This window comes from Cololabis saira, chromosome 24 (genome assembly GCF_033807715.1).
Source record: "Cololabis saira isolate AMF1-May2022 chromosome 24, fColSai1.1, whole genome shotgun sequence".
NCBI lineage: Eukaryota > Metazoa > Chordata > Actinopteri > Beloniformes > Belonidae > Cololabis > Cololabis saira.
In genome coordinates, this window is record NC_084610.1 from 22,740,746 (window position 1) to 22,750,156 (window position 9,411).

The 9,411-nt window shown below is 39.6% G+C and overlaps 1 long non-coding RNA gene across 1 annotated transcript; it reads left to right on the top strand.

Annotated features, from left to right (window-relative positions):
- Positions 1-3,378: 3,378 nt before the first annotated feature.
- LOC133425292 (uncharacterized) lies at positions 3,379-7,468 on the top strand. The gene is made up of 4 exons (XR_009770951.1): positions 3,379-3,444; positions 6,167-6,252; positions 6,513-6,626; positions 7,227-7,468. It is a non-coding gene; the product is annotated as an uncharacterized LOC133425292 (long non-coding RNA).
- Positions 7,469-9,411: the final 1,943 nt, after the last annotated feature.

A 9,411-nucleotide genomic window follows, 5' to 3' on the forward strand; every position in this document is an offset into this window, starting at 1 on the left:
GAATGTAGATGAATCATGATGAGGTTGAAGGTGTTTCTCGCAGTAAGAGGCCAGACAGAATAAACAGGACTTGGTGGCTTTCAGTTTTTTTCCAGAGCAGACATCACAGGCCACATCTTCAGGTCCAGCATAGCAGTGATCGGCAGGAGCAGCTTGGCGTCCGGTCTTCTTCAGCTGCTCCACTAAAGCTGCTAACATGGTGTTTTTCACCAGTTCAGGTTTCTGTGTGAAAGTCCGTCTACACTGAGGACAGCTGGGGAGTTTCTTCGCCCCTTCATCCCAGAAGTTGTTAATACAGTTCATACAGTAACTGTGTCTACAGGGAATAGCCACCGGATCCTTTAAAAGATCCAAACAGATCGAACAAAAAAAGGTTTCCTGGTCCAGCTGTTCTCCTTTCTGCGCCATTTCTCCTCTCGATAACTGAGACTGAGACAGTTTTACTTCCTCAAGTTGAAAATAGTCTGAGCTCTGATCTACAAATCAGGTGTGCAGAGAACGGAGGCTGACAGCTCTGTGTTGTTCAGATCCGTCTTAAAGCTGCATATCTGCAGGGGAGGGAACCAGGAAACGTGCTCAGACTGGATCTGCCGGTTTATGAGGCTCAGAGTCCAGCAGGATAAGATGTCTGAGATAAAAACACTTGAACTCTTTCAACACAGGAAACATTCCTGTTTCAAACTAGTATCAGTGTCACATTCCAGGTTTCCAGGTCGTTTTAACGTGAGTTTCTCAACAATAACACAGATACATGTTTAACTTGGACTCAAAGCTGTTCTTGGTTGTTTGAATAAAAATGTGAATAAAAGAGTTATTGCAGGGGACAGGGAAGGTGTTGGATAATGAAGGAGGTGTATTTTTCATCACGTGTGCATGTTTTTATCAGTGGACTATGCCCCAGATCTGCTCCTCAGCCATTTTCCTTGATGTTATCAGCTCGGTACAGTTCTCATACAGGTCCAAAGGCGTCTTGAGGAGTGTGCTTTTCCCCAACTCAGGTTTCGGTATGAACGTCCGTCTACACTGAGGACAGCTGGGGAGTTTCTTCTCTTCTTCATCCCAGAAATTGGTTTAGGTTTCATTTGAGACAGGTGAATTATTTTATATATTATATATATATATATATATATATATATATATATATATATATATATATATATATATATATATATATATATATATATATTTTATCACATGAACACACTTCATGTCGCGTCTACAGATTAAATCACATGAACTCTGGGATTTTCATGAAAGTCTACATTTACATTTTAACGTTCACATAAGAATTTACCATGAAAAAATAAAAAATGTACCATAAAAAATAAAAAAAAACAGTAATAATGGAAAAAAGTAATAAATAAAATAAACAATGAGTAATTTTTAAATTAAAAATAATTACAAAAATTAAATAAACTAAATTAATGAGAAAAAAAAATCAAATTAAAAAAAGAATTTGTTTTTATTTTAAATCAAAATTAATATTGGATTATTTTACAAGGATTTGACGCAAAGCTGGTATATTAAAGCCTCACAGGGGGAACTATTTATCTTGTGCCACAAAGGGAGCGCTGGTTCAGTTATTAAAAATGGTCTTACGATAGTTATTAATAATTAATAAAGAAGATGACTTATCAAAAGAACAGAATGACAGTGAAGGAAGGAGTCCGAGCACAGACCTTTGCAACCAGAAGCTGTGACAAATATGTATAAAATAAACACAAGGTCAGCTGAGAGACATAGTCTTTGTAAAGCGCTCTGAGATCTGTCGTTTCAGGTGAAAAGCGCTATATAAATTGAAATTATTATTAAATTATTATTATTATTATTAGTCTCTCCAGCGTGTCCTGGGTCTTCCCCGGGGTCTGTTTCTGGCGGGACATGCCTGGAACACCTCCCTAGGGAGGAGGGACATGCCTGGAACACCTCCCTAGGGAGGAGGGACATGCCCGGAACACCTCCCTAGGGAGGAGGGACATGCCTGGAACACCTCCCTAGGGAGGAGGGACATGCCTGGAACACCTCCCTAGGGAGGAGGGACATGCCTGGAACACCCCACTAGGGAGGCGCCAAGGAGCATCATCTGATACAGATGCCCAAACCACCTCAGCTGACTCCTCTGTTGAGCCACCGCCATGTGATTACGTGAACTTTGAACTCTTATGAACTTTTGTGATTATGTGAAATGGCCGCTTTGTTTGGGAAGTGTAAGAAAAGCCTACAAAACCGCTGGGCTTTGTAGTCCAGGAGGTGTGAACAAAAGGCGGTGCCTGAGGTGGCGCTTCACAGTCACTGATACACCTAGAAATCCTGTCCATAAAAGTTATGAACAGAACCGGTGACAAAGGGCAGCCCTGCCGGAGTCCAACATGCACCGGGAACAAGTCTGATCTACTGCCGGCAATGTGAACCAGACTCCTGCTCCGATCATACAGAGACCGGACAGCCCTCAGTAGAGGGCCCCGGACTCCATACTCACCGAGCCACAGAATGGCACGAGGGACATGGTCAAATGCCTTCTCCAGATCCAAAAAACACATGTGGACAGGTTTTATTCACAACAAAGACTTTTCTTTTTCAAGAACTTTTATGGATTAATATACTATTACTGAACTGATTTGAATGTAAATGTTTTATTGCAGTACAAATGAGAGGAAAAAGTAAATAAAAGATGATAAAAACCAGTAGACAAAGATGGTTTTGGGCAGAAAAGGAGGCATGGGGGATATTTCAGGAGTTGTTCTGTTTGCAAATTTACTGATGACTTCACGTTTCACCTGCAGGATCAGCAGGTAACATAGGTGACGTCGCACCGGAGCCTGCACACAGCAACTTAGAACAAACGCTTCAAGGTGAACAAGTGGTCGGATATAGATTCTACAAAGGGCTTTGCAATGTGTTTCTTCTTTGCTCATGAATTCACCGTGGTGTAGCAGGTAGAATATTCTCCAACTTTGGGATCAGGATCATTATTCCACTTTTGAATGTTTGTCTGAATTATTGTCTCCTCCTCAGAGCAAGTTACAATACATCTTTTCTTCCACAACAAGACTGAGGATCATGATCATGTGACCTTAAAGGGGTCACAACTGTCAGAGTGAAGAAAGAAAGCAACATCGTAACCAGAAACATGAAGAAAGTAATGTGCCGTTATATTGTTCAATGGCTGTCTTTTGTCCGTAATATTGCTTCATCAAAGCCTCTGTCAAATCCTCAGACACAATGTTTCTGGGAATGTTCCTCTTTTTAAAGCCATTTTGTTGTAGTCAGTGTTGCCCAATCACATTGTGTCAGAAGGACAAAGGGCCGGCTCTTCAGGTAGATGCACGAGTATTAAAAGAGTGAGCAGACTGTAAAGACAACACTTCTTTATTGAAGGCAGAGACGAACATTTTAAATTCATCCTCAGAAGACAAAGGTGCAACCCAACCCTCCACTGTACAGGTACATTTTCACCAACATGCTGTTTTTCTAGGGGTGTAACAATATATCGTGCCACGAAATTTCGCGATACAAAAACGTCACGATACGTGTCGTGGAGGTGACAACCTGTATCGCGATATTGGGTTATTAATATATTAATCTATTGTGTTGACTAGAAACGTGCATCCGACCGGCGGCTGCGGACCAAAATCTTACTCCGCTCAGAAGAAAGTAGTCCCGTTTTGCGGTCCTGTTTTGAGCTCTGAACCTTTACTTATGTAAGGCTGGTGTAGAGTTAAGCCATACCTTATTAAATTAAACCTTTTTGGGGTCGTGAGTAGGATAAACACGGGACAACTTCTGCGTGGGTTTGCGTGTACTTCAATGTCCGCTCAACAGCGTAGGATTTCAGAACATCAACACAACACCTAGTGCTGTATCACTCCGCCCAATCTAAAACATACTAACAACTGATATACTGACTAGTGTAATTATAGTCCCTGATTTACAGAATATAAAGAATATATTTATAAAATAATGAACCCTGAATTACCAAAATAACCTTCTGAACAAAAATAAATCTCCTCTTACACTTATAAGGTGAGCATGAATCAATCTTTTTTATGATATAAAATTGTATGTATTTATTTACTTGTATTTATTTATTTAATTTTAGTTGTTAAATTTCTGGAAAAGAAAAAAGTCAAATCATACATGAGAGAAACTATTCAGTTTGTGGCAAAATATTTGTACTTGTATGAAACTGAAGATCATAATGCAAACCTGACATTTACTTTTAGTTCAGTTTGTGGAAAATGGTTGGCCTGGCTTTCTCTTTAAAACTTAAACAGTTATAAAGCATTACAAACTGAAACAATAGGGCAAACGTACAGTATTGTTTTGTATTATGTGTCTTTCAAATAAAAGACAATTTTTTCCAGTCATATATTCCTCTATCAAAGTTGTTAAAAAATACTGCTATAATATCGTATCGTATTGTTATCATGACCTCAATATCGTGTATCGTACCGTATCGTGAGATTAGTGTATTGTTACACCCCTATGTTTTTCTAATCTTTTTTTCTTAATGTATGTTTATTGTAGTGACTATTTTACAGTGGGAAAACCTGGCATCTTTTTCCACCCTTTGTATTGGAGTAAATGGTTGCACACATACATTGTATTAACCCCCTAATGGGGCTATGAGGTTGTTTTTTTCTTAAAAGTTTTCTCTTTTTTTGTCTCCAAATGACTGCATTGATAAATATGTATTAATCTTCAGTCAGTTGGAGCAGACGGCCATCCTTCCTGAGTCTGGTTCTGCCAGAGGTTTCTTCTTGTTGAAGGGGAGATTTTTCCTGGTGCTTGTTCTGGATGGGGGATTGCATTATATCAATTGTAACAATAATTATTATTATTATTAGAAATTTTCTTCTTATTATTATTTTATTGGCTTTTTGACTTTTATAAATAAAACTAAAATGTATTAAATTGAAATTGTTCAAAATACAAAACATTTTCTCTGCAATATGGACTCACGTTTTCTGATTTATATCGAACACTTCAATTTTACAATTTTATTGCATCATTTTCAGAACCTTATTGACTGAATCTTCATGCAGAAGTGTTCAACTGATGTCTCAGGCTAGTACGGAGGTGCTAATGCATGCTTTTATCTCATGTCGTTTAGATTATTGTAATGCCCTGCTCTCTGGTCTTCCTAAAAAGAGTATTAAGAACCTACAATTATTACAGAATTCAGCCGCACGCGTGCTGACGAGGACCAGAGGGCGGGAGCACATTACACCTGTTTTAAGATCGCTGCATGGGCTCCCCGTGCGCTTCAGGATCGATTTTAAGGTTCTTTTACTGGTTTTTAAGTGTCTTAATGGTCTTGGGCCTTCTTATTTGTCTGCACTACTTTTACCCTATCGACGCTCGCGGACCCTGAGGTCCTCCGGTGCTGGCCTTTTAACCATACCAAAAGTTAGAACCAGGACACACGGGGAGGCGGCATTCAGTTTTTATGGTCCCCGATTGTGGAACAGCCTCCCGGAGAACCTCAGGGCCGCAGAGACTGTTGATGTTTTTAAAAAGAGGCTCAAGACCCATCTCTTTAATCAGGCTTTTAACTGACTCATTTAACTCTTTTAAATTTCTTATGCTCACCCTTATTTTTATTGGATCTTACTGCTCTGTTTTATATTTAGTTTATCCTTTTTTATCATATTTTATTTTTGTTTAATTTCATGTTTTATCTAAATATTTTAGTCGTTATTTATGGTCTATTTTATACATTCTACTGTCTTATTCTTTTAGTTTTTAATGTCTTGCTTTCTAGACACACTTTTATGATTTTATGTTATGTTATACTTTTTTAAACTCTTTTAGTGTATTTTATCCTGGTTTCTTGTAGCTTTTATCTCCAGTGTTTCCTCATGGGGAGCCTCCATGCTGGGAGTGACTCTTAATAAGTTTTATGTTTATTTGTTTTATGTTAAGCACTTTGTGTTGCATTATTTGTATGAGAAGTGCTATATAAATAAAGTTTGATTTGATTTGATTTGATTTGTCTGAAGCCATTCAGACACCATCTATAAGTTTGAACCCTGACAATTTATCATTTTTGATCGGCATCCATCTCAACCCTTTTGCATCAGCCAGTTCTAAGGATGATGGAGTGGGTACAAATATCTCCATCAGTCCAGGATTGTGTGTCTAAACCAGCTGTACTTGTTTCCAGCTCTCAGGACCAGAGCCTGTCTTCTCCAGACTACAAGATGAGAACTGCAGTATGTGCCATCCTTCTCCTGATGCTTCTGTGTCAAGGTGTGTGGGATCCAGCCAACCATTTCTACATGTCTCAACAATTGTGTGATCATAAGATATAATTCTCTGCTTTTCTAGTACGGCAGCTGCTCAAACTGATTATAGCATTGATTTTTACCACCCAACTTCTTAAAAGCAGTGATTGTAGCACAGTTTCTTCGATTGCTGTGATTTTGCAGCCGCTGAAAAAAAAAAACAATAAAACAACAACAAAAATAACAAAAGGACAGTACTTACTATGTTTCTGTACTGTTTCACAGGAGAAGCTCTGACATGCAACAAATGCTTTAGATTTGGGAAAGGAATGTGCAGTCCTACCTCCACACAAACCTGTAGGAGTAGAAGTGATGTATGTGCTGCCGTCTCATATGGAAGTAAGTCCTCTAAGAAAGTTCTTGATGGAGGTTGGATGGTTCCACTGGAAAACTAATTCATGATTAATCAATTATCTAAAGCATTACAGAGATGTTAGGACAAACAATTTATAATTGAGGAGATCTCTTCTATAAGAGAGTTTAGTGGAAACGGAAGGGAGATTTGCTATGTTGCAGTTTAATTTTAGACTCTAATTTTAAACTGTAAGCCCCAAGACAAAACAAGTCCTTTTTAAAATCCTAAATAATAATGATCCTAAAAACAGAAACTACCAACCACCTTTCTTTGACTGCATGTAGACCAGGAAATTCTGGGAAGGCCTGCAGGACTTTTTTGAAGACCCCTAGTGTGAAACTGATTGCTTTCTATGTCTTTCTTTCTTTTTATTATATTTTATTTTCTTACTTTTTTTTATTTAGCTTGTGTTGATAATATGTTTGTATAGTTTATGTCAGGCATCGGCTGACATGTCTTGAATGTGATATGTTAGAATACATTTGCTTGATTACTTAAAATGCTTTGTTTTTCTATATGAAAATAGAATAAGTTCCCATTCAGAGTATAATTTAATACCTTTCTTTCTCAACTTTTCATTGCAGACTACTCAGTGCGTGGTTGCATGGGCAAGAGACGTTGCTGGACCCAACCGCGATCCCCTCACCTACGATGCTGCACGTACAACTTCTGCAACTACTGATGAACGTTTGACTTGTTTCAATAAAAGTAAATGCAATAAAATACATGGATTTGTTCACTGTGGCGTGTGTGCACACGTGCTGCTGGGGAAGATTGCATTTCATCCTGATGTTACTGTTCATTGAGGCCTTTCATCACAGGTTTATTGATGGTGTGTAAATGCAAATTGTGGCAGGGTGGAGGAGGTGCAGCCACTCAGGCTGACGGGACACAGGTGTGGCCCGTCAACCTCTCCACCCTGCCAGCCTTATAAAGAGACTGAAGCTGCACCTGGTGAGGTCGGAGGAGCTGCTGCTGATGTCTGCTGTGAAGGAGCTGGAAGCACGTGTCTAAGGTGTTCTGGTGAATAACAGGGTTCTGCACTAAGCTCCGTGTCCTCTCTGTCCTGTCGGTCGGGCCCTGTAGCACTCGCATTGCTACACTGCGTTGGGCGCCAGTGTAGCAATGCCAGTGCTACGGGGGTCCGACCGACAGGATAGAGGAGGACACAGAGTTTTGTGCAGAACCCTTTTATTTCACTCACGACACCACCACACGTGCACAAGCACCACGACCAGCAGTTTCTGCTTCTCTGCAGCAGCTTCTCAGTCCGACCCAGCTGCAGTCTCCCAGTCCTCCTTATCAAGGCTGGCAGGGTGGAGAGGCTGATGGGACACACCTGTGTATATGCACGGACAGTTTTGTGTGGTGTTACTTTAATAAAACCATAACCCACTTGGGTTGAAAAAAAGAACATTTTGAAATAGGAGAGTTCTGTGGTCCTTGACTCAGATAGGAGACAGAATTTAACAGGTTTTTTCCCCCATCTAATCTGGTGATGGGAGGGGGGATCTGGGGGATCCGTGGGACATAGATAACTGACCCTAGAGGAGTCATTGGCTGAATCCCAATCTCCACCCTCACAGACTCGCAGACTTACGTGCGCGCTCCCACACCTTGCGTAAGGGCTTAGGGCTGTCCCATTCCTCAAGTGGTCAAGTGCGCGAGGGCTCCCGGCAGCCATTTTGAGCCCTTACTGCCCCCTTCCCGCAAGTCAGCATCCCAGCACACTTTTGGAAAGGGAATTACCCACAGTTCATTGCGTTGTGACATAAAAGGAGGTTACCAGGGAGAATGTAAACAAAACAGGGGGCGGAGGAAAAGGAACCATGTGCGACTGCAAGATGAAAGTTCACCTGTAAATATAAATACATAGCCCACTGGTGATTTAAATTCAGAAACTGTTGTCCCGTGATGATTTTTCAACTGCCCTATTATTTCCATTACAAACAAGGAGCGACCAACAAACATATTATTTAACTACTGTTCTTTGGTTTAAATATATATATATATATATATATATATATATATATATATATATATATATATATATATATATATATATATATATATCATTTCTTTTTTTTGAGCATGTTCGAAATAAAGTTTTTCATTCACTCATTCATTCATTCAAACGGAGGGAAGAAAACCAAAAAAAAGGACAAATGAAGTTTTGGACTTTCTTCAACACTAAAGACAGGAAAAGAGGCTGAGGGAGCTGGATGAAAAGGAGGAGGAGAGGGAAAGGAAGAGGGATGACCAGTTATCTAAGTTAATTGACATTTGTGGGAAGATGGAGAACAAAATGTAGTTTTCTTCATCATTTTTTCATTCATAATTTGAGGTTCAATTTCATTTGTTTTCATTTTATATTAGACCAGTGTTTTTCAATCCTGGTCCTCGTGGGCCCCTGTCCTGCATGTTTTAGATGCTACCCTGCTTCAGCACACCGTGATAAAAGTACGTGTGTCATCAACAGAGCTGTGCAGACCTTGGTGACAAGCTAATGAGGACCTTTAATTAGAATCAGCTGTGTTGGTGCAGGGAAACATCTAAAACATGCAGGACAGGGGCCCACGAGGACCAGGATTGAGCACTGGAGCACTGGATTAGACAAATCCTCAGTTGACCTGCTGGTGTTGAATAAACAAGACTTGATTTTTTTTTAATCTGAGTACAGTGTTTGAATTAAGATTTCCTTTGTTAACAAAAATGCATACATGTAAATACTAGCAAGATAGTTTTAGATCCAACACAAACAACTCAGGC